Source organism: Balaenoptera physalus (genome assembly GCF_965194825.1).
Source record: "Balaenoptera physalus genome assembly, chromosome: 11".
NCBI lineage: Eukaryota > Metazoa > Chordata > Mammalia > Artiodactyla > Balaenopteridae > Balaenoptera > Balaenoptera physalus.
Window position 1 is genome coordinate 98,838,858 of NC_138896.1, and position 27,161 is coordinate 98,866,018.

At 39.0% G+C, this 27,161-nt stretch overlaps 1 long non-coding RNA gene across 1 annotated transcript in view; it reads right to left on the reverse strand.

Annotated features, from left to right (window-relative positions):
* The window catches only part of LOC309637551, an 864,945-nt gene that overhangs the window by 780,936 nt on the left and 56,848 nt on the right, over nucleotides 1–27,161 (reverse strand). The window contains exon 3 of the long non-coding RNA XR_014250634.1: nucleotides 4,952–5,002. This is a non-coding gene — a long non-coding RNA (uncharacterized lncRNA). The remainder of the gene's footprint in view (nucleotides 1–4,951; nucleotides 5,003–27,161) is intronic.

A 27,161-nucleotide genomic window follows, 5' to 3' on the forward strand; every position in this document is an offset into this window, starting at 1 on the left:
CCTCAGTAACAGTATTCTCAATCTTTTTTGATTACATATATTTTAGAGGTGTGTAGTATATTCTCAATGGGATTTTAGTCTGCATTTTCCTAAGGATTAACAATGTTGAACACCTTTTCATGTGCTTATTTGCTATTCATAGATCTTTTCGGAAGGTTCTATTCAAAATTTTACCCATTTTTTAATTGTGTTGTGTGCTTTCAGACTGTTTACTGTAAGAGGTTTTTTTCATATTCCAAACACAAGTCCTTTATCAGATAAATAATTTGCAAATATTTTCTGCAATTCCTTTTACTTGTCTTTGTCTTTTCATTTTCTCAGTGTTATCTTTTGAAAAGCAAACATTTTATCTTTTGGTGTTCATATTTTTTGTGTCCTATCTAAGAAATTCAAAGTCACAAATATTTTCTCCCCTGTTTATTTCTAGTTACATGATCATTTCAGCTCTTACATTTAGATCTATGATCCATTTTGAATAGAACTTTGTGTTATGGTATGAAGTAAGGGTCCAGGGGTTTTATGTTTTTGCTTTTGTTTTGCATAGAGACACCCAATTGTTCCAGCACCATTTGTTGAATAGACTCTCTTACTCCACTGAGTTACCTTGCAAGTCTGTCAAAAAACAAGGGACCATGTATGGGTTTATTTCTGGACTCTGTTCTGTTCCACTGATCTATGGTCTAATGCTAATACCACACTGTCTTGATTACTGTAGCTTCACAGTAAGCTTTGAAAATCAGGTAGCACAAATCCTTCAACACTGTCTTTTAAAATTGTTTTGTTTATTGTAGGTACTTTGAATTTCCATTTAAATTTTAGGATTGACTTGTCGATTTATATTTAAAAGCCTGCTGGGAATTTGATAGGGATTATGTTGAATCTATAGATCAATTTGAGAAGAGAACTGCCATTTTAACCAAACTGATCTTCAAATCCATGACCATAGTTTATCTTTCCGCTTACTTAGCTCTTCATTACTTTCTCTCAGCAACGTCTTACAATTTTCAGCATACAGTTTTTGCTCCCTTCTATTAAATTTATGCCTAAGTATTTTATTCTGTTTGATTCCATAGTAAACAATATTATTGTCTTAATTTTATTTTTGGATTGTGAATTGCCAATAAATAGGAAAATAATAGTTGATTTTTAGATACTGATCTTGTAACTTGTGACCTTCCTAAACTTGCTTAGTACTTCTAGTAGCTTTTTGACAGATATTCCCTACATACAAATCAGATTATCTGTGAATAAAAATAATTTTACTTCTTACCTTACAATCTGTATGTCTTTAATTTCTTATTCTTGCCTTATTGCAAGAATAAGAAATTAAAGAGTAGAATCTCCAGTGCAGTGTTGAATAAAAGAGGCAAGAGCAGATATTCTTTTAAATCTGAAGGAGAAAAAGCATTCAAGCTTTTAATATTAAGCATGTTGTTAGCTATAGCTCTTTATCAGGGTAAGAAAAATTTCAACTATTCCTAACTTGTTGAGAACTTTTAAGAATGCATGTTGGATATTCTAAAAAAACATTTTATGTCTACTGAGATAATCACATGGTTTTTGTCCTTTTTTCTATTAACATATTGTTTTACCCAAATTGATTTTTGGATAATAAATCAACCTTGCAATGTAAGGCGCTTAGAAGTTACCACTCCACCGTAACAACAAGTAAAAAGATGAAAGAGTTGAAAAATCAGCTCTTCGTAGATCCATCAGAGAAGTGAGACCACAGGACAAACTGCTGCTCCAAAAATTGGAGAGACAGGCAGATACAGAGAATCGGAACCTACTGGAGCAGAAACATCCATAGAAACCAGTACCAGGGTAGGAAAACTTGAACTGTAATTGACAATTGCTGGAGGCTCAGTGTGCAAAAGTCTGAGAGATAAAAACTCCAGGGGGACCCAGTCATGGGGTGGGAGGCACATTTCTAACTTTTACCTCTAAGAGCTTCACCCTGTTCTCACAGTGACTATCAGAGAGAAACTCTCTTGTGCTTGCAGCAAGGGAAGGGAAAAAGGAACGATTTTGAAATACACTAGACCATTCTGTTTTCCTTAACAAGGCCTGCCTTCAGGAGAAACAATTTTACCAGAGCCTAACCTACCTGGGAGAAGAGAAGCGTCAAACTCCAGCTCTCTCTAGCCATCCTATCCCACCTAGATGGTGGGGGAGGGGGGCGGAGGGAAGGGATGGGGTGGAGGTGCACTAGGAAGCACTGTGGGAGGTCACAATCCAGGGGCACAGGCTCACCAAAAGACTGAACCCGAATCACAGGACTGTAGACTATTTCCCCTCTCCCCACACTTTATCACTGCATTAAAGCCCTACGTACCATGGTTTCCTTTTACCCAGTATATCATAGGCACTTGCACAAAAAATTAAAAGGCATACTAAATGGCAAAAAGTACAGTTTGAAGATATTGGAAATGCATCAGAACCAGAGTCAGATGCAGCAGGAATGTTGGAATTAACAGAATTTTTTAAACCTGTGGTTAATGTGCTAAGAGCTTTAATGGAAGTAGACAATATGCAAGAACAGATGAATAATGAAAGCAGAGAGATGGAAATTCTAAGAAAGAATAAACAAGAAATGCTTAAGATCAAAAACACTGTAACAGAAATGAAGAATGCCTTAGATGTGCTCATTAATACACTGGACACAGCTACTAATTTTCTGAAGAAAGAATCTCTCAGCTTGAGGATATGACAATAGAAACTTCCAAAACTGAAAAGCAAAGAGAAAAAACAAAAGATGGAAAAAAGAACAGAAAAGAATACCCAAAAACTGTGGGACAACTACAAAAGGTATAACATAACACATAATGAGAATAACTAAAGGAGAAGGAGGAGATAAATCAACCCTACATTCCTAGAATAAGTACCATTTGTTCATGGTGATAATCCTTTTTACATGTTGCTAGACTCAGGTTGCTATTATTCTGTTAAGGATGATTGCTTCTATGTTCATGAGAGATATTGGTCTATGGTTTTCTTTTCTTGTGACGTCTTTGTCTGGCTTTGGTATCAGGGTAACACTGGCTTCATTAAATGAATTAGGAAGAAGGTCTCCCACATCTATTCTCTGAAAGAGTTTGTGCAAAATTAGTATTGTATTTTCCTTAAATATCTTATAGAATTCCCTAGTTAAACCATCTACACCTGGATAGTTCTTCATGGGATAATATTCTTTTGATGATTCAACTAAATCATTGGTGAACTATGATATATGCATTGTAGCTCCATAGCTGTCTTTCAGGAAGCATAAATTCCTATTTTCATGGAGTTTACACAAGTCAATCATGCCATAATAAAAAGTATTATTTGATTATATACAGGCACAATGGTGGACAAAGCATTGGGCTGAGACTTGTATTCAAATTCAGCTTCTGTCTTTACTTGGTAGTTGGGCCTCAGTACTCAGGCATCCTAAGCCACAGTTTCCTCATTGTAAAATGAGAGAGTTGAAGATTTCTAAGATCCTTTCAGTATTTAAATAATTTGGTCTATGATGAAAGCGTAAAAATGAACTTTATCACAAATGACAGAGAAAAATTTTTATAACTCATAGCGCAGACAAAATGTTATTCCTAATTTATAAGGAAATTCTAAAAATCAAGAAGAATAAACTCAAAAAGCAATAGAAAAAGAAAATCTGGTTGCCATTTAAGGACAAGTGGTCCTAAAATACATGAAAAGTTGTTCGACATATCAAAATCAACTATCTACTAACAATAACCAAATAGATAACATAATTTTAAAATGATAAACATTTAAATAATAATGAAAGATGTAAAATATCTAGGAATTCATCGAATTGATTTTGTGGAACTACGAAACACTGCTGAAAGAAACTAGAGAAGGCCTAAATAAATACTCAGAGATTGCAAATCTGAGAAATGCTAAAATGTCAATTACCCCCAGATTTATCCATACATTCAGTGCAATCTAAATCAAAATTCCAGTTGGGATTTTCCATACATTCTAAAATTTACATGGAAATGCAAAGGACCTAGAAGAGCAATACAATCTTGAAGAAGAATAAAACCGGGGAGTTTACACAACAAGGTGTCAAGATTTTAAAAAATACTATGATAATTTTTTTATTGCAATATAGTTGATTTACAATATTACGTTAGTTTCAGGTTACAACATAGTGATTCAACATTAAAATACATTACAAAATGATCACGAGTCTAGCAGCCATCTGTCCCCATGCAAAGTTACCACAGTACTATTAACTACATTCCTTATGCTGTATAGCATATCCCTGTGACTTACTTATTTTATAACTGCAAGTCTGTACCTCTTGATTCCCTTCACCGATTTTGCCCATCCATCCACTGGCCTCCCCTCTAGCAATCACCCACTTATTCTCTGTCTCTATGAGTCTGTTTCTGTTTTGTTTTGTATATTCATTTGTTTTGTTTTTTAGATTCCACATACATGTGAGATCATACAGTATTTGTCATTCTCTGTCTGACTTATTTCACTTAGCATAATACCCTCTAGATCCATACCTGTTGTCACAAATGTCAAGATTGTATTCTTTTTTATGGCTGAGTAATATTCCATTGTGTGTGTATATGTATATATATCACATCTTCTTCATCCATTCATGTATCAGTGAACACTTAGGTTTATTCCATATCTTGGCTATTGTAAATAATGCTGCAATTAACATGGGGTGCATATATCTTTTCAACTTAAAAAATTGCAATAATTACAGCTATGTGCTGTGTGTGCTGATGGAACAGAATGAAGAGTCCAGAAATAGACCCACACATATATGGTCACCTGTCAACTCCAAAAATTATTTAATATGCTCTCTTGGCAAAGCTGTGGGGAAGCACAAACTAACATTATTTTCAGGAATGCAAAATGTTGCAACCCATAGGAAGCACTGCATCTACCCTTTGACAATCTCACTTCTGGAATTGCATACACATACCTGCACACATATGAAGTGACGTATATACAATATTAGTCTTCAGGACATTACCTGAAATAGGAAAAGATTTAAATGACCCAAGTGTCCAGCAATAGGGGACTAGTTGAAAAAATATTTTCCCTTCATGCAATAGAATACTATGTAACTGTAAAATAAATAAAGTCCTACGTATTAATATGTGCTGGGTGAAATGTTATACAACTATAAAAAATACAAAATTGTAAAAAAAAAACAAAAAGAGAGAGAGAGGGAGAGAAGGGGGGATGCTTGTATACAGACCTCCAGGATACATTATTAAGTAGAAAATATGGGGTAAAACAATGAATATGGAATACAATGGTTTGAGTAAAGAAAGCAGGAAAATAAGAATGTATATTCACATTTTTTTCTATGTGCATAATAAAACACTGGAAGTACACACAAGAAACTAATCAAAACTGTTAACCACAAGGTTGGGAGGGAGGGGAATAAAGTAGATGAAAGATAGCTCAATATTAATTGTTTGGGAATTATTTTGAATTTTGAACCGTGTAAATGTTTTACTTATTTTTTAAAAAGAAGTACTGCTAATGAAATTCAGCAGGGAAAAAAATGAAGGTTTATACCAGCTGAGAAATGATTTACAGAAGAAACAAGATTTCATATGGCCTGATTTGGGACACCTACTTTCCTATTTCCACAAGGGATGGGAACTTCACTTTGAAATATTACTACTTGGTCAAAACATTCAGTTGAACATCATGTTGCTTGCTTAGTTCAGTATAGTGGTCTGGAAAGGGAGGGAGAGAAACAGGAATAGGGTGGGAAGGATTTCACAGGGGCTTGAACTGCATCTACATTTTATTTCTTTTAAAAATATATATACTTATTATATAATAAAAGACATGGAGCAAAAGTGGCAAAATGCAGAGATTTGACAAACCTGGGTGGTAAGGGGGAAAAAAATTGCAGTTGTGTCCTTTTATTGAAAACACCAGGGGACTCTAAGAAGAACAATAAAATTTATTTAAAACAAAGCATTTCCTTATTTTCTGTGGACAAGCCATACAGGGAAGAATAAACATGTTTGAAGCCAAAATCACAGACTCTGGCTCATTAAGAAGACACAATATAAAGCCCCCTACGTTTGCTAAGCTGTTGAGTGTTCAGAACAGAGCAACACCTGGCCTGCATGAGCGCCCTGCTGCTGCGGGTGGGGCCAGGCCAGGACATCACGTCAGAATTCAGGCGAGGGCATCAATTCATAAACACCCAGAAGCCTATTGTTCTTGTAATTCCCGCAGGCAATAAGCACAGTTTCCAAATTAAAAACTAGACCGAGTAACCATGAAACCTTCAGAGACAACATTTTGTTCATATTTCATGATTTCTTTTTAGGGAAATGCACAAGGTCTAATGACACAAGCTGTTTATTCTCCTCATTAGCCTTTTGGGTTTCAGCATGTGTGGTTTTTCTTAAGCTTTTCTCACTGCTAAACTCAGCCAAATTCATACTCACAGAGGAAGTCAGAGTCCAGCTCTACAGCTCAACAGCAGATCTCCAAGCTACCCAAATCCATGGGATAATCAAAAACATTCTGCTGGCTGCTATATGACTTTTTTCTTTTCTCCTACAAATAGCTGTAGCAGGATTAATGTCAACAACACACACTCCCCCCCCCCCCCACAGGCTTAGCCTATTTAACTGCAATTACTGTCCTGAGCAAGACCCTTTTTGTCATTTGGCAAAGGTGAAGAGAGAGAACAGAGGGTGAAGAGAACAGGCTATTAATATAAACAATCACCTTATTTTATTCAACACTTTCCAAGTTTCAAAGCATTTTCATATATTTGATCCTTATAACTATGAGGAAGCAGGGCATTTTACATTCCCATTTCACGGATGGGAAAGCTGAGGCTCAGGGAAGTCAAGGGGCTACACCTATATCTTCTGCATTTATTCCAGACGTCCCACTATGCCAGCTGTCTGGCAGGCTTAAGCCCAAACACTGATGACATGGTTTTACAAATTCCTTTCCATCCATAAGCTGCAAATCCTCCCATAATCGTGGTTGCCAATGTATCTCATTCCTATGGATATTTTGGAGACCAGTCTCCCCAAACCTCTCTCCCCCTTCTTTTACCTGCCCTAGATCTGAATTTCCACCATTAAAGGTCAGTCCTCTGGCTAAAGAGCTGTACTTGACCATGTAAGCAAATTTTTCGCAGTATTGTCCCTGAGGTAACTGCATCAGAAATACACTGGGAAAATAGTTTCCCGGGCATCATGCTAGATCCATGGAATCAGATTCTCTTAGGGGTGTGTTTAGGAATGTGCATTTTTAACAAGCTTCCCCATGTGTTGTTACCAGCTTTAAAGTTGAAAGCCACTGCTTTCAGCAATGAAAACCCTGAGATGTTTTGAGTCAGAGACGAGAATCATCAAAGGATTATTTTAAGAAGATAACCGTGGAAGCAGTGTTTACATTGTGCTGGAGTGGAAAGAGACTGGAGTCTATGAGTCTGAGATTACTGCAGTAGCCCAGTTTGAGGAGCAGGATGGGAGGGAAGGGTAAATATGGGAATAGAAAGAAAAACTGTAAGGAGCATTACAAAAGTCACTATAATTTCCTCTCTTCATCTTCTACCAAATGTCTATACTTTTTTCCTTTCATTTCACTGAGGCTCCATTGCCTGTTACTAAGAGACCAAGTTGATTCTGTGAGCATATTACATTGTGCCACAGTTCAGCTCCTCTCCCCCTTGTGTGCTGCTCTTCTTACAAGGGGATTTAGCTATGGCTCATGCAAGATGGCTTAATTAGTCTCCTGTGACTAAAACTGAGTTCCTTCGCTAAATTCATTTAGATTCAAAGAAAAGGTAGTGAGCTTCCACTACTGATGTCCAAAGCATTTCAAATTGATTTTTAAAACTACAACCCTCCGTGCTTTTCGCGCACGCTGGAGAAGTTCAGGAGAGCAACACTTTACAAATCGTTTTGTGTGACCAAAATTTTGCTCCCTAGGAGTTGAAACCACAGAATGCATTACCTAGAAAGGCTCTCATTTGCATTTGTTTCCTTTATCCTTTGTCCTCACTTACCCCCCTTTTCTTTCCTGCCTCCTATCTATATATAAAACACATTCAAATGGTGGTCACGAGCTGTTCTTGGATGTTTTAAGTTTTTATCTTTCTCACAGCAAATAGTCAGAAATCACATGGGCCTGGAACTCAGAATGACTGAGTTCTAGTTCCAGCTTTTCCACTGACTTGCTACCGGACCTTGAGTAATTCAACTCTCCCTTTGGAGCTCAGTTTCTTCCCCTGTAAAATGAGAAGACTGCACTAGTGGATATCCAAGGTCCCTTCAATCCAAATATTCTACAATTCTAAGTTGAACACAATGGATCCCAACAACATGAAAGTTTAAAATCTCTGTATCCAAATTACTCCTCAGTTCATTTAAGTTCAGAGCATTTAAAATGTCTCTCAGAATGTGCACTAGAGTCTTCTGCTACAGCAGTGGAGCTATAATAAAGTTGGTCTAGCTACTTAACTGTCTGCCCACACGTATTTCTCACTGCAACTTCTTTAATCAGGTCTAGCAAAACTAGATAAGGGAAAGGCATCTTAATGAAATATGCAGTCATCTTAGCATCCCGTCACATCAGAGAAGTGCTGCATGCCTTTTATTCACCACAGGTCTCTCTGTGGATAATTTTCCATCGCCTTCTTCCTCCTACCATCACACTCACCAAGAAACATGCAATGATGCCAAGGACACATATGGCACTGCATTAGCAGTACTAAGATGAACGAGACATGTTCCTTGGCTTCCTAGGGCTAGCTAGAGAGATGAGGACAGTGAGAGAAGGAGGTGATTTAAGTTGCCATGAATCTTAATAGTCAAAATTCAACTTTTCATCAAATAAAAAGCAGCAAATGGTTTGGGTTTTGTTTGGTTTGGGCTTGTTTATTTTATTTTTTTTTGCTTTGGCTTTTTAAAAAAAATGCACAGATGTTGACCATATATAAGCAAAGAGTCATAACCTGATGCCCAAAGTTCTGAAAGCCCTGCTCATTTCCCAGTGATTAGACAGCACTCTTATTATCCCCTCATTCAAGATCCATCACAATACGGACCTACCATTCAGTCATTCATTCATGTCATAAATATTTACTAATTGCCTATTATGTGCCAGGCACTATGCAAGAAGCTAGGAATACAGTAGTCTCGTGAATGGGAAAGACACAGTCTTTGCCGTCACGATGCTTAAAATCTGTGGGGGTAAGGTGGATGAAAGATATTAATCAAATATGTATAGGAATAAAACATAATATATATTATACATATGTATTTTATACACATACACAGACATATTTGGAAAAAAGTCAGGAAGTATATATGCTCAAATGCTAATGGTAGTAATTGTAAGATTACTAAAATTAAGATTGTAAGATTACTAAAATTAAGATTGTAAGATTATGTGCTTTTTTTCTTTTCTTCCTTATAATGTCTTATATAGCCTCTGTTTTTTTGTTTGTTTGTTTGTTTTTTGTCAAGCATTACACTTTTATAATAAGAAGAGAGCCATTTCCATTGTAAAAATTTCATGTGTTTAAAGATTTATTGAAATAGAAAAATGGCATACATTGCTAAAAATTAAAATTGCAAAACATCATGTATAATAAGATTTCATTCTGATTATATAATGCAATAATAACAAACTAAAAACACATATACCAAAATACTAATAGCAATTATCTTTGGTGGCATAATAGATCATTTTGTCTTTTATGCTTTTTAAAAATTATCCAAGCTTTCTACATTGAACATGTAGTAATTTTTACTTATCTTATCCTTGGACTCTCACCTCCTCTGGGAAGCCTTCACTGACCATCTCCACCCTCAGCCCACACAATCTCACTCTGCAGAATACCTATAAATTTTGTTGAATCTATTGCCACCTTAACACCAAGCATGAGACACTGTTCATAATTATTTTTCTTGTGAGGAAGGTACCAGGTATCTGAGCTCTTTCGCCCACACTAGTATTTGATCATGGTCAGCAAACACTGGGAGCTTCAGTGAGTGTCTCAAATCCTAGCAGGACACATCGCCACCAGGGTTCAGGGTTGGGCTGTGAGTTATGCACGCAGTAGCACTGTCCCCTACAGCCCTCACACCTTGTTCCTAGCTCTCTCCAGAGGGCCTCTCATGTTCATCTCCTCACACAGAGGGCACCTCCAAGGGGTAGGAACTCATTTCTAAACTCTGAGTTTTTCTGCCTCAACCCATCAAGGTTCACTGTGAAAAGGAGAACCAGCAGACAGAACGGAATGAAAGGCCCGTTACTATAGAACATAATTTATTACCCACAGGATTTCTGAGTCACTGCTGCTCTGCAAGAAAAGAGAGATTCAGAGAATCTTGAGTCTGGAAGGGAGGCAAGCAAGAAGATCAAGCTTATGGTTGAAGAAATGGGGTACAGAGATGAGCGACATGCCCCAGGTCCTCCAACAAGTTGGTGACAGAGTCACTTCCCCCACTGCAGCAGTCTGAGAGAGAAATTAAAATACAAAATACTCTGCACAGAATGAAGGGACACTAACGGTAAAGGAAAGCTTTCACATTTGCCTCTGATTCTATATTGTCTGAATCTTTTACAAGCAGACTGCATAATATTTCTAAATTCATTATTAAAGCTCAAATCTAATAAAGATACACCTTTTTAAAATAAAAATATCTGACAAACAACAATTTTTACGCATAGCATCAGGTCTCTGGACAGACCTAGGACTGCTTGTTTGGCCTCTTATCAAATTCCTGCCACACCCTCTAGCAGCAGAGCCTCGAGGTTAAGAAAATGGACTTCAGGATCAAAGAGGTTCAAGTTTGTGTATAAGCTTTTTGCTTCTTACTAGCTGTGTGATTTGGGCAAGTTAATTACCCTCTTTGTGCCTCTGTTTCCTCAGCTGGAAAATGAAGATAATAATATTACACAGCTCAGGGGGTTACCCTAAGAATTAGACAAGATAGTGCATGAAAGTGCACAGAAACGTGCCTGGAGCAGAGCAGCTGCTCACTTTGCCCACTGTTTTTCCATCATCACATTCCTTGAGGCTGCTGTTGTTAGTATCACTACTCCCAGGCTGTTTTTCTGACACATGACAGAAGCTACTTCTCATTCAGCTGCTTTACTCAGGTGGCTATTGTTCCCTGGAATGGCCTCCCCTCCCCATTCTATCCATCAAAACCCTGAGTTTTCTTCCAGACTCAAGAGTCACTACTCCAAAACTATCCCTAAATCACTCTCACAAATAATCCCCCTTTCCAAATTAGGATAATTTATTGGGAGGGTGGCAATACAGTTAAATTAAATGAGCAAACACAGTGACAGAACTTGAGGAAGAGGAAAGATCCTAAGCTTTGGTGTCAGAAGGCTCTGACTAAAAACTGCGAATCTGCCAACTACCAGCTGTGTGATCTGGAACAAACAAATCACCTTAAATTCTCTGAGCCTTCATTTCTTCAATCTGTTAAGTAAGCATCATAATCCCCTCAGCCATTCCTTCTGTCAGGAACAGCTCAATATAGAAGAGCATTAAGGATAAAAGCACGTGAAAAAGAACGGGGAAAAAGGAAGAAACAAGGGTAGACAAAAGGATCGGGAGTGGGGAGTGGGAGTGGGGAGCGGGGCGCGGGGAGCACGGAGCGGGGAGCGGTAAGGGCTGATGAAGAAGGACAGCGGCTGATGAGGGGAGCAGTGTGAGAACCGCATGTCCATCATTAGGAGAAAAGACAGTCATGATTCCTAGGGACAGAGTCAGAGGGCTCATGCCACAAGACTGATGAAGATAATAGTTTCTATCAGAAAGCAAAGCAGGTGAGCCTGGCATCAGGAAAGACCTGGAAAGTGGAGGAAAAGAACTTAGCTTTACAAGTATCAACAGATGACCTAGATGGGGTGCTTAGATACAAGCTATGTAACTACGGGCTGTTTCATATTGAATTCAGCTACCTAATGTTTGAGACATATTACAATGACAATAGTTTTGGGCTCCCTAGCACATTTCTCCCATCCCTTATTTTTATAACAAATCATGCCATGTGTACCACCCCCTCCCCCAGGATCACAGAGATGGACAGATGACCCAGATGTGACCAAGCAGACAGAGTACCTTGTTTCTAAGGATGCTACTCAAAATATTTCACAATCAGCACAGCAAGGGCACCACCAGTCAGGATGAGCTCCTACCATGGTTAACCAGTACAACCAGTGTACTGGTTAACCAGTGGGCAACCAGCTCTGCCCACTCCCCTGGGTATATGATGAGTCCAGCAGTGGACCCATGACCAAATAGGGCCAACTGAATCCTTCTCTTGGGATGACAAATAGACCTGGGGAAAAAGAAGCAAAGTTTTTTACATTAGGGTAGCTAAGACATGAAACCTGAGATACGAAAGCAGAATGAAAACAAAGACAGGCAGAAATGAGAGATGAGCAAAGAGAAAACCCCAGTGAAGTTGTGTCCTGATTCCCAAGTCCCTGGGTCCTGCAGTTCTTTCTTTAATTCTGTGATCTCTACCATCATCCTTCCCAGTTACCTGAGCCAATTAACTCTTTATTTTTCCTTAAGCTTCTTCAAATTGGGTTTGTCACATACAATCAAAGGCTCTGAGTAAAACTCCTCTGCACATTGAGGCAAACTTTAGCTGTGCACAAGAAGTGACCATGTACCAAATTAATTATGGTAGAAAGACCATAGAAGGAGAAAGGAGGGAAAGACCCTAAATCTGGGCATTGGCTCTGATGTGAAGAAAGCTCCCCCCACAGCACATTTAGCCACTAGTGACAGTTAACGTTAAATAAGTATTTGCTGAAAATTATGCCTAGGAGTCCCCAGGATACCCCTCTGTGTCACAACAACCCTGGCCCATGCTAACTTCCTCCCACTCCCCACCGTGGCCCCAGGTCTCAGGTCTTCAGTCTGCTTCAAGTTAATATGCACCTTCTTCTGTGCTATAATACCACTGTCCCCAGGTTGTTTCCAACAAGCAAATTCCACTGTGACAAGCTATTACTTCCTTAGCATTCCCCAGAAGTGGAGGCTCTGGGCTTCGTACACAGTAAATACCCAAGGAATGTTTAGGTCACAAAAGAGTGCCCACAAAACACAATGCAAAGCTTCTCAGTCTCCAACCTGACCAGGCAGGAGAGTTGCCTCAGACCATGGTGTACGGGTCCAGCTTATACGCATGCAAGCAAACAGCACTGGCTAAGGGGTCCAAATCCCTGGGGACCAGAGCTCAGATGACCACTATCCATGGGCTTATCAGACCCATATCTGGGTGACCTTGATCATGAACAGTGAGTAGGGAAAAGTCAGCTGAGGTTAGCAAAGTCTCAGTAGGTTCTAAGAAAAATTCCTAAAGTGCAAATATTCAGAAATGCAGAGCTTAGGTAATGCCTAAGGTAATGCCTTAGAGAAGGCCTTCAGTTAATCCCACCTGTAAGAGTTCACTATAATAGTGAGGATCCCCGGTAAGACATCACTAGGTGTACAAGTGTTTGTGGCTTATTATAAGGCTGTGTATCAAGGGAAGCCAATAAGACAGGAACATGTAGGATGGATGGCCCATGAGAAAGCAGGATGGCAGAAGCAGACACAGAACAGGAGGCTGGACATCAAACCCACCCTCTCACAGGTCACACAGATGTCTGATCAGCCTTCACCATGATCCCCTTGACTAGGGGAGCTTTCGGCCCTCCCCAAATAGACAAGGTCCATTCACTTTCCATTTATAAGCAATAACAGTAAGCATTCAATAAATGTTAGCCATGTGCCAGGCACTGTGCTTTGTATGCAATGAATAAGTTAACACTTGTAAAAAGCTCGACACTGTGTTTAGACATTTAGTAAGGTCTTAATAAATGTCAGTTACCATCATCATTACCATTTTTATTCTTCATAGCAATTCCGTGAGTTAGGTACTATTTGTTATGGTTATTTTATAGATCAGGAATTAGAGGCTTAGAGAGATTGAGTGAGTTGTACAAATAATTAACGGAGGACCCAGGATTCTAAAACAGAACCCGACTCAAGAGCTCCTAACCATTATACTCTACTGCCTTCTTTCACCTCAAAAGAAGTTTAAAAAAACCCAGACAGAAGTCCCTGCCAGTAATTTTTATAGGATACAACTGTGTAAGTGTGACCTTCTTGCTCCTTCCTATCCCCTACTCCAGTGATTCTCAAACGTTACCTGGCAACAAAACCACCCAGAGAGCTTGTTAAAACACAGATTTCTGGATCCTATCCCTAGAGTTTCTGATTCAGGAGGCTTAGGCCCACCTAAGCCTAAGAATTTCCATTTTTAGCCAGTTCCCTGGTGATGCTGATGCTGCTGGTCTGGGCACCGCACTTTAGCAACACCTGCCCTACTCTAGCCCTCAACTCACGTGTCTGTCAATCAATGAAATGACCAAGTTGCCCAAAAAGCACTCCAGAGCTTCTTTAGGTATAAAGAAATGGTTACAACACACCCATCTCCCTCCTTTGGCTACACTCTGATTTCCTTGACTATTTAATTCATTCCACATGTAATTACCAAGCTCCTACTGTGTGCCAGTCACAGGCACTGGGAATACAGCCAACTTGGAGGAGTCTGCAGCAGATATTAACCAAATCAACACACAAAGTACACTAAATTTCAAACTGGACAAGGGCTGTGAAGAAAAAGAACTGTATTCTATAAGAAAAAACATGAGGGAAACAAGAGTGGAGACGTGTTGCATTTATCTGTCCAATACGCATTCTTCCCTGTTCCTTCCTTCCATACCCCTTCCCCCACCCCACCCGTTCACACACACCAGCATGTTTTCCACACCATCTTGGGAGAATGCCTCAAAAACAGGGCTCCATGCCCACCCCCCAACCCAGGTCTTGCAGCCCCATAAAAGAGGGATGTGAAGTGGTCTCCAGAAAGGAGGTTGTGACCTCCTCTCTCCCGACCACATGACAGAGTCAGTCCCCAGATGGGAAGAATGAGTTCAACAGTGAGTCACCAAGCTGAGTGGAGGGAGGGGCAGAAGAGAGCCAGAACCTAAGAGGTGTTGTTTTTAAGTCCCTAGACCCAGTCATGCCTGAAGCTCCAGATCCATCCCTAGGCTCCCTGGTTCAGAGACCAATGAACTCCTTTTTCTGCCTAATTTTCATTATTTTATCAGAAATAACCATTACAAGTATAGAAACCTAAATTATATTTGAGATCAGTGCTTCTTTGAAGAACTAATATTTGAGCAGAGACCAGAAGAATAAGCAAAAGGAGTAGCCAAGGGAAGAGCTGAAGGTCAAGGTTCAAGGCACAGAGAACAAGATATGCAAAGACCCTGAAGCGGGAAAGAGCTTTCTGAAGAAACTAAAAGCAGGCGTGGTGTGGGGGAACCAGAGTGGTGGGAGAGGAGGTGGGAGAGGTAGACGGGGTCAGATTAGGCAGGCTATGTGGCGCACTTGGTAACTCATTTTTGGTATATAATACATGACTATAAATCTACATTTAACGGCATGAGTTAAACTCAGATTACTTTAGCCAATGTTAATTCTCCTAGAAACCTTCTCTAACCTGAAATACAACTATCCCCACATCAAGCCACTCTACCTTGTCTCCTTGACTCTTTCAATATACACTTTGGTACTGTATTCAGCTGATTCTGGGTCCAAATTCTTCTCATCCTCTGCTAGGACAAAATACACATCCTCTGGTAGCAGATGGCAGGGGACAGAATACTCAGGATAACACGGCTGTTCCAATAAATACGTTTACAGAAAGTGGCCCCCATGGGGCCAATTAGAGCCAATATCCAACTCTAGTAGTGGTAGCTGTATTCTCTGATCTGCCCTCACCTTTACGCAGCTCTGCTTCATTGCTTCTCTAGATCAGGTGTAAGGGGAATTTAAGGATGGTAGAAAATGTGGTTACTGAGTTCAAACACCTGCTCCCTCTAAGTAAAGGACATTCAATATTCTTTCCTTCAGGCTTCCGAGGTCCCAAACCCTAAGAAGCACTGTAAATTCTTAAACCCTGACATATCAATTCTTTTAAATGGACCACTTTATTTAATTACAGAAGTACCAGTGGGGGCAGCGGTAGCACTAGGTGCTTTTTATAGCCATTACTACATGTCAGGCACCAGGAGAAGCCCCTACATCCTTTGTCTCGTAAGCCTATGAAGTGGATGGTACAATTTTTCCCAAATTATAAAGAGGGAAATTGAGGCCCTGAATGATAAATTTTTATGACAAAGGATACCCAGCAGGTAAAAATAGGAAATAAGAATCAAACCCAAATGCAAAGAGAATGTCCATACCCACTGTGTTTTGTGAAAATCATCATCAAGAAACTGTGCTGATTGGTGTGCAAAGCAATTTAGATCAAGACAACAACAAGCCTCTAGGAATGTAAGCTCCAAATGAAATAAAACAAGGACATACAGAGCGATAAGTAAAATGCTGGACAAATAAACACACTCTGTGTGGCCAATTTCTCCCTGGCTGGTCTAAACTTAGGGCTTAGGGGAAGCCCTATTCCTTCCTGCATTCTTCCCTTGTTGTCACACGGACACAGATATACTGCCCACCCCACCAATCATCCTCCCTAATAATCTAGCATCTGGCTAAATACATTTTATTCCCCTAAAATCCTCTGTGAGCCTTTGACAATCCACATTTCTTTTAAATGTCTACAGCCCCAAAAGCCAAGAAGAGAAACCACTACAGCTTGTCTTAGACATGTCATTTCTCCTAAGAGTTTCGGCTCCACTCCTTTTTAACTAGGTAATATGAGGCAAATTATTTAACCTCTCTGAACCTTAGTTCTTTCATCTGTGAAATTACCTTCCATATGGAGTTGCTCTGAGAATTACATGAAATAATTCATACGCAGCATTTGGCATTTGGCATTGTGCCTGGCACATAGTAAACACTTAATAAATTCCAGCTCTTATTGACCATAGTATTATGTATTATCTGCTCCAAGAAAATATAATGTGTAAAAGTCAGAGTTTTCAAATAGATAAAGATTATTAACAATATTGAAAGAACCTTCCTTTTACAAGTATTTCCCATAGATAGAAAAATTTTAGATAGAAAATTTCCCTAGAGTGTTACAAATGGGAACTGCTCTATGCTGTTTCTACTCACAACACTTCTGACAGCAAGTGTGTGGTTTTTCCTCACACTAACCAATTCTCCAACTCTCTAGACACAAACTGGGTGTCCTACAATTCAATGCAATTCAATTCTGACACTAACCACCCAGTTAGCACAGACTCCACGGGTTTAGGGGCTCAGTCCTTCGAGTCTACCCCCACTTCAGATGCAGTTGCAAGTACTGGCTGCTCTGGGTACCCACACTTCTGTCCCTTCGGCGACAAAGCTGAGGGTTCCCACAATGCCCCCTTTCAGGTTCAGTAGTTTGCTAGAAGAGCTCACAGAACTCAGGGAAACACTTTACTTACGTTTACTGGTTTATAATAAAGGATACAACTCAGCAACAGTCAGATGGAAGAGATGCACAGGGGTGGGTGGATGCAGAGCTTCCATGCCCTCTCTGCATGCACCACCCTCCCAGTACCTCAACGTGTTCACCAACACAGAAGCTCTCCAAACCCTGTTGTTTAGGGGTTTTATGAAAGTTTCATTTCATAAGCACAATCGATTAAATCACTGGGTATTGGTGACCACTGGTGACTGATTCAAATCCCAGCCCCCTCCCCTCCCTGAAGGTTGGGGGTTGGACTGAAAGTTCCAAACCTCTAATTATGCCTTGGTCTTTCTGGTGACCAAACCCCAACCTGAAGCTCTCTGGGGTCCCCAGCCATCAGTCATCTTGTTAGGAGACAAAAGATACTCTGATCACTCCACAGATAATAAAGGTTTTAGGAGCTATGTGCCAGGAATCTGGGACAAAGACCAAATATATATTTCTTACCGTATCACACTTGGGTACCCAAAAGCTGACAGCACAGTTTCAAAAAAAGTCTGTGGGGTAAGGGGAAGTACATTTGAATTATAGTGTTTAATAACAATATGTCCACAAATAATTTCTAGAAGTGATAAGAATATTAAAAGACCCACCCATTTCTCTCTCTAGATATCAAACCAGCTAACAGATATTCCCAAACAATTCAGCATGCAAGAGAATGACAGAACACAAAATCTTCTACCCTGGAAGCAACTATAGAGCTGGCCTGTTAGCAGCTGGGCACCACCCAGTTTTGAGAGGCGAGAATGAGTTTATTACAAGACAGTGAGAAGGACGAGGGTGATGTAACCAACCATACAATATTAGCTAGATCACATAACCTTTATGGACTTCACTTTTCTTGCTGATGAAATGAGATAATTGTACATGGATGATTTTCAGGCCCCTTTTTGCTTTCAAACGCAATAACCTTATTTTTTTTAAGAAAAAACTATTTTATTAGCTCTTTAAATGTGAATTGATAAACAGTTGCAGAAACAGAAGTTTATAAAATTTCTTTTTACTTGATCAACCATCCTAAGACGAAAATCCATTTCATGGTAGTTTTTTCTTTTTTTTAATTGGAGTATAGTTGCTTTACAATACTGTGTTAGCGTCTACTGTACAGCAAAGTGAATCAGCTATACATATACATATATCCCCTCTTTTTTGGATTTCCTTCCCATTTAGGTCACCACAGAGCACTAAGTAGAGTTCCCTGTGCTATACAGTAGGCTTTCATTAGCTATCTATTTTATACACAGTATCAATAGTGTACATATGTCAATCCCAATCTCCCAATTCATCCCACCCCTCCCTTTTCCCCCTGGTATCCATACATTTGTTCTCTACGTCTGTGTCTCTATTTCTGCTTTATAAATAAGATCATCTATACCAATCTTTTCAGATTAAACATATACGCGTTAATATACAATATGTTTTTCTCTTTCTGACTTACTTCACTCTGTATGACAGTCTCTAGGTCCATCCACGTCTCTACAAATGACCCAGTTTCGTTCCTTTTTACGGCCTAGAAAGGCTACCATTGCCAGTGGAAATTAATATGGAGAACCTGTCTCAAATAACACTACTCTTTAAATGGAAAGCATGCTATTTTACTTCAACCTCTCACCATGTCCCTTACTGTTATCCAAACCAGGTAACAACTTAGTCTGCAAGAAATGAAACCTGAACTGGTGACTGTGAGAAGCAGGTCACAGAGGTGTTTGCCATCCTGATAGCCCCATTGATATGCCCTGTCCTTTTACATACAAAGAAGGATGCATCTTTTTTCCTCTCTCTCTCTCTCCAGTTTTATTGATAAATAAGTCAAGATATCCTCTTGAGCAGTCAAGGGCAGGTGGGCAGGTGTAACAGCCTTCCCTTAAGAAAACACCATACCTTGATAACATATACTTCTTCACATTAGAAAATCGCTGCATTTATTGGAGGAGTAGGTCAACAATGCATGCTACTCTCCAGGCAAGGGAGAATCCTGGCAGTAGGAGGTAAGTACATGTGTGCTCATGGGTATCTGGGATATAAAAATCACCCTACCTTTCTTTATGTCACAGTCATAAAGACATTATCGACATTCAGAGTGATCTCATTACAGAGGAATTCATTCCATGTTTCATTAAGCCCAGGGAAGACAGGGATTTCCCTTTCTTTCTCTTTCTTTCTTCCTTCTTTCCTTTCTTCGTTTCTTTCTTTCTTTCCTTCCTTCCTTCCTTCTTTCTCTGTCTGTCTCTCTCTCTCTTTCTTTCTTTCTTGGCTGCGTTGGGTCTTCGTGGCTGTGCACAAGCTTTCTCTAGTTGCAGTGAGCGGGGGCTACTCTTCATTGTGGTGCACGGGCTTCTCATTGCAGTGGCTTCTCTTGTTGCGGAGCACAGGTTCTAGGCGCATGGGCTTCAGTAGTTGTGGAGCACGGGGTCAGTAGTTGTAGCTTGCAGGCTCTAGAGCACAGGCTCAGTAGCTGTGCCGCACGGGCTTAGTTGCTCCATGGCATGTGGGATCTTCCTGGACCAGGGCTCGAACCCGTGTCCCCTGCATTGGCAGGTGGATTCTTAACCACTGCACCACCAGGGAAGTCCCAAGACAGGAATTTCTTAATCTGTTGAGTGGCAAAGAGTATAGGTGCTGTTGGAGAGAATTAATTTAATAGGAATGACTGGAAGAGTAATTAAAACTAGCAAATGTCCAGTGAAAGTTCCTCCCAGTACCACACTGATAAATCTAAGGGGAGTTCATTTTATACCACCAGACTTGTACACATGCATCAGTGTTCTGGATTGTAAGCAACAGAATGGACATTGATTAACTTAATCAAAAGCAACCGTACTGTGGGTGGAGAGTGTCACAGATCCAACAGGAGCCTGGAGGAGCAGGTTTAGCACCACGTGGCAAGCAAGGGAATCCCAGGAGCCAAGAAGCAGGAAACACAACGAGCTCATTGTTGCAGTTGGACCAGGACGCTGCTGCAGCTGCTCCCCAGGATGAATGATGTCCAACTGTACTTTGTGTCCTTAAATCACTCGCTCAAGAGAGAGAAAGAATCTGACTGCCAGGGCTAGGTCACTTGTCAGCCCCTATGAGCAGAGGGCAGGAGGCTTTTTCAGATTCCATGGAGGCAGACAGGCACCTGAAAATTTACCATCCCAGCAACACCACGTGAAATGATAGAGGACAGTCCTCTCAACGGAAATCAGGGTATCATTCTGAAAGAAGGATTTATCCTTGCTCGTGGCCAAAAGAAAAAAGGAAGGAAAAAGAAGGCTATAAACAACAGCATGTATGTGTGTTTGTCTTTCATTTAAGAAGGCTTTCAAGGTCATATGATATAATAAAGAAGACAATCCCAGGGCATAAAAGACCTCACCAGCCAAAAAGTACAATCTCAGGTACACTCTCACTACCTTAGATACCCAAGCTGTTGTGCATTAAGAAAGTGATTCCAACATGGTTATTGTACCTGTGCTCCAAACAAGAATGTCCAAATACTTGGTTGCTGCACCAAACGCCAAAGTTCAGTGGGTTACTGTCCTTCCTTCCTTCCTTCCTCATCTAAAGAAGGGTAAAAAATGCAGGAGATTCCACAGGTCTCACCAGGAGTTCCCAACTCTCAAATTCAATTACTTCATATGCGCAGCTGCAGGTAACAAAAGCCTGTGGATTAAAGTAAGGCAAATACCCTCTCCTGAGCCAGATTTTCAACGGTGAATCCAAATCAGATGATCTGGACTTAGGAAGACTCATGCTCAGATCCAGGCACAAATGGGTGTTTGGCAGCAGCATACCCTTTGTAGATCAACGAGTAAACACTACACCTTCTGTGGGAGCTCCGCCAGCGTTTATTCTGAGATCTGCAGATGGCATCATGAGGGATGTCATTATGACCTATCATGTCAGTGTGAGTTGATATGCTTCAAAAACCATCGACTTCAAATCTTCCTACTTCACAGAACAATGAGGAGTAAGTTATAATAATAAAACTTGTAGGGAGTTATTACCTACAGTGGGCAATTTTCTTATTCTTTATAACCAATTTTCATTTTTAATATAAAATGATCACAAGCTGTTCTTCCTAGTCCCTGAGGAGGTAGTCAGCCTACATGTTTTCAGTCAGTGATTACTAAACTATAAAAAAGTACCAACTTAATCTGGTGTGTTTTTGAACATCTGGAAACATCCACCCTGTTCTACTAACAGAACACACAACCAATCTGAAGTGTTTAATATAAAGTATGTAATTCAGTAAGGCCTTAAAATATCACACTGCAGTTTCAAAAAGTTTGAGTTATGAAAAATTATTTGGGCACAGATGAGCAGACATGAAATGATGTTATAGAAGTTTCTAGAGGGAGTCTCTGAACCTGTATGAGTTAGGTGAGGACATAAGTTATAAAACTGAAGTCAATATTAAATGAGCCCCAGAAAGAAGGATATGTGGGAAAAGCTGTGTACTGATGTTCCCTTCCCCAAAATAAAAGCACAGTGTTTCCAAAGATGTACTAATAAATATTTCATTGTATGCAGAGGTGTCCCAACATTCACCAGATTCTCCCAGGAACTAACTAGATCACTCCTGCCTAACTAGTGATTAACATTTTGTTGTTCATCAATATCTTATATGTACTGAAATGATTTCCTCCTAGCCTAAAAGAATTATGGCCATTTTCCCATAATGCCTAAATTGGAAACTTGAATAATTCTGTATAGGAAGCACAATGCTAGACATTTTACGGGTGTTTAAAATCATACATAGTGCCTGAGAGTCAAGAGAACTGGAATAGGGTTCTGATTCTGTTTCTAAAACAAGTCACTTAATCTCTCTGACCCTCTGTTTTCTCACTTTTAAAATTAGGTGTTGGACTATATGAATGATTTTCATAATTAAATATTTCTATTTTATGAATTAAGATTCAGGGAAATTAATTAATTTATCAAAGTTCAAGGGGAATATTATTTATTACACACCTTTTCACTTCAAGTAGAAGTAGCAATTGAAAACTTTACCTTTACTTATTAAATGTTTACGTCCATGTTCCTGTTTTTCTTGCTTTTCCTCCCACAGACTTCTTTGTAACACCAAAAGCCCTGCATAGATGCTAGATGGAATCTTTCCATTTCTCATGCATATCCAAGTGTTCATTCAACAACATGAATATATGAGTATGAATACTGGTGTGTATTCACATATATATATACAGAACTCACAGCCCAGGAGGATCAAACGCGCAAACAATTACTGCACAGCATGATATGTGCTCTGATGGAAGAAGTAGAAATATTTCCCTTGGAGCACCTAGGAACGGTACCCATTCCAGACTTTACTGATTAAGAAAGCATTCACGGACAAAGAAATAAGTAAGCCAGGTTGAGATACTAAAGATGAGAAAGAATTAACAATTAAAGAGGCACAGGAGGAATAGTCCAGGCAAAAGAAATAACCTGTGTTACACTCCAGAAGCAAAAGAGCATGGTAGAGTGAAGGAAAAGAAATTCTTCTTGCAAGAGATGAGGTTAACGAGGTCTGCAAGCACATGTCATCAATGGTGCACGCATCTGTATGTGTGTGTGTGTATTCATAATGTGATGGCTAATTTTATGTGTTGACCTGATAGGCTAAGAGATCCCCAGAGACCTGGTAAAACATTACATCTGGGTGCATCTCTGAGGGTGTCTCAAAAAGAGATAACCGTTAGCATCAGTAGACTGAGAAAAGCACATCAACTCTGCTGAGGGTTTAGGTAGAACAAAAAGGCAAAGGAATGGAGAATTCACTCTCTCTGCTTGAACTGAAACATCCACCTTCCCCTGCCCTCATTCTTCGGTGCTCCTGGTTCTCAAGCTCCTGGACTCAAGCTTAGACTTACACCATCAGGCCCCTGAGTCTCAGGTCTTCAGGATCAGACTGAATTACGCCACCATTTTCCTGGTTCTTCAGCTTGCAGAGAGCACCTCCGTAACCATGTGAGCCAATTCCTATAATAAATCTCCTCTTACATATCAACATATATCCTATTAGTTCTGTTCTCTGGAGAACCATGCCATATATATATATATATATATATAGAGAGAGAGAGAGAGAGAGAGAGAGAGAGACACACGTATATATGTATATATATGTTACATAGATACATACATACATACGGTTTAAGAAGGAGAGTAACACTGACTGAATTGGTATTTTAGGAAGATCACTCTGGCTGCAGCACAATGAATACATTTCAGGAGAGTAACACTGAAGGCAGAGAAACCAGACAGAAAGCAGCTGCAACAATCCAGTTGAGAAACAATGGTGGCCTGGGCAAGGAAGGATAACAATGACAGAGACAGAGAAAAGTGAATGAAACAATAAAAAAAAAAAAAAAGTAGCAGGGAGCATCAATAGAACTTGATGACCAACTAGATGTGGGGGGATTAAGGAGATGGAAGAGTCAAGGTTGACACTTAATTTTCTTACCTATGCAATTATTTGATGGTGGTGCCATTCATTATAATGTGGAAGATTAACAAGTTCTGGAAAGAAAGGATAAGTACAGTTTTGAATTTCATAAGTTTGAGGCACTTGTGTGATCAAAGACTAGACTAGAGTTAAGATTTGGGAGTCATCAGCATACTGAAGGTAAGACCAACTACGGAGAATATACTAAGAAAGAAGAAAACAGGGCCCAGAGGAAAGCTCTCAGGGATAATCAATCAGCAAATGGCTAAATAAACTATTATACAATTCTATAGAAACTAAGCAAGAACTAAAAGTTATGATTAGGAGAAATGCTTTATGATATTCTGTTGCATTTAAATGGTATACCACAAACTGAGTGATTATCACTACGTACATATATGGGGGCATCCCAGGCCCTCCTTTGGGCATTTCTTACAGAACCGCGTGTTTCTCATGGTAGTGGAAGGCTGGGACAGGAGGCAAGGGAAGTACTACTTATGTCCCCTACTATTTTTCTACGTGTAACCGTTGTTTTGAATTGACATTGCTAGAAGCTAAGAGTGCCATCTCCCTCCCTTCTTTCCACACAGCGCTGCCCTGAGTTACTGCATCCTTCCCCCACCACCATGCCTATTCATCTCTGAGGTGGTTTTCATGACAATGCGGAAAGTATTGAGGAGGAAAGACAAATATAACACTATCCCAAGAAGTACAACACACTAAAATTAAGTTACCAAAATTTAGTTTAAAAGCTACAAAGGAAACTAATAGGAAAACCATATACCCAAAAAAATTGGCAGGGGATAATAAATGTGAGCTGAATTCCTCATCTTTCTTACTATAGCATCAATAGAAACTTCCCAAGCTGAGAAATTGAAGACTAAAGATATAAGCATCTTACAACTACCAGAAAAACTAAGAAGAGAAATGAGAAATGGCCAAAGATGGATTTTTTTTTTCCTAATGAATGAGCCTGTAGAAAGGGGGAAAGGTGAAGGAGATTTTTTTCAGATAGACTCTATTTTTAGAGCAGTTTTAGCTTCACAGCAAAATTGAGTGGAAAGTTCAAAGAGTTTGCATAACCCCTTGCCTCCACCCCATGCACACACAGCATCCCTGCACCAGAGTGGTACATTTGTAACAATCGATGAACCAACATTGACATATTATCACCCAAAGTACATAGGTTACGTTACGGTTCACTCTGGGCATTCTACATTCTATGAGTTTGAACAAATGTATAATGACATGTATCCGCCACTACAATATCATACAGAATAGTTTCACTGCATTAAAAGTCCTCTGTGATCTACCTCTTCATCCCTCCTCCCACTCCCTGCCCTGGCAAACACTGATTTTTTAACTGTCTCCATAGTATTACCTCTTCAGGAATAAAATATATTTGGAATTTTATAGTATGTAGCCTTTTCAGATTTGCTTCTCTCACTCAGTAATAAGCATTTAAGACTTCTCCATGGTTTTACATAGCTTAAAAATCAATTATTTTTACCGCTGAATAATATTCCATTGTCTTGATGTACCACAATTAGTTTAAAAAAATCACATTTTGAAGGACATCTTGTTTGTTTCCAAGTTTTGGCAGTTATGAATAAAGCTTCTATAAATAGCCATGTGTAGATTTTTCTGTAGACATAAGTTTTCAACTCCTTTGGGTACATACAAAGGAACACAATTACCGGATCTTATAAGAGTATTTTAGTTTCGTAAGAAAATGCCAAACTGTCTTCCAAAGTGGCTGTACTATTTTGTATTCCCATTAGCAATGAATAAGAGTTACTGTTGCCCCAAATCCTCATCAACCATGGGTGTTGTCAGTGTTTTGGATTTTTGCCATCCAAATAGGCATGTAGTGGTATTTTGTTGTTTTAATTTGCAATTACCTAATGACATATCATGTTGAGCATCTTCTCACATGTTTATTTGCCAACTATGTATTTTCTTTGGTGAGGTGTCTGTTCAGATCTTTTGCTCATTTTTCAATTAGATTGTTCATTTTCTTATTATTGGATTTTAGGAGTTCTTTGTATATTTTGTATAACAGTCCTTTGTCAGAGGTGTCCTTTGCAAATATTTTCTCCCAGTCTCTGGCTTACCTTATTCTCTTGACAATGTCTTTTGCAGAGCAAAAGTTTATAATTTTAATTCCGTCCAGCTTATCAATTATTTCTTTAATGAATTGTGCCTTTGGTATTGTATTTAAAAAGTCATTGCCAAACCTATGGTCATCTAGATTTTCTCTTATGTTATCTTCCAGAAGTTTTATAGTTTTGCATTTTACATGTAAGTCTACAACTCATTTTGAGTTTTATTTATGAAGGTTAAAAAATGCTTTTAAGTTTTTACTTTGAACCCACTGGTACTATTTTATTTTTGTTTCCAACTGCATGTTTTAGAAGGATGATGAAACTGATGATTCAACTTCTAAGCAATTATCCTAATAACCAGAGGTTTGGGCAAAGATGTTTATTCAACACTTTGAATGCTTATTTATGATTATGAGAAATTGGAAAGAACCTAAGTATCAAAAAATTACAAGGATGGTTAGATAAAGTATATTACACTCAGATGATGAAATGTTATAAAGCTATTAAAAATGATATTTTAAAATAATTTTTAATTTCCTGGTAGAAATTATACAAAATGTTATCAATTCAGATATGGAATATGGATTATTTATATTTATTTATTTTTTATATGATGTATATTAGTTTCATAATGTGAGAATATTTAAGATTTTCATAAAAGTCCTCAAAGTAAGATTTATAGTGACAAATGACATATTTTTCAGGACACTGGACCAAAATACAGATAAAATGCCTTTTCCTATTGTCATCACGAAGTAGATTTAAGCATCCGAAACACACATAAAACTCCAGAGCAGAAATCAGTAGAAAGTAATTAGTAGAGTTTGGTTTATTAGGGAGATAATTAGAAGAGAGATTTGGGGGTTAGGAAGGATAAATGAGAAAATTATTGTCAGAAACCAGAAAGGGCTCTTCAAATATCTCTGTGTAACATGGTATTTCAAAAGAGAGCAAAGGATCTTCAATTTCTGAAACCCTGTAATATAAACTACATCCAGCTTATCCTGACATTTGTCATTTATCTTCACTAGGGGGCAAGGAGCTACCAAATGAAATTTCACTGACTTCCTGTTCCAAAATAATAGGTTCTGAAGTCTGAAGGCCCCTAACTGCTTATTTAGGGCATAATTTGGATAAGTCACATAACCAATA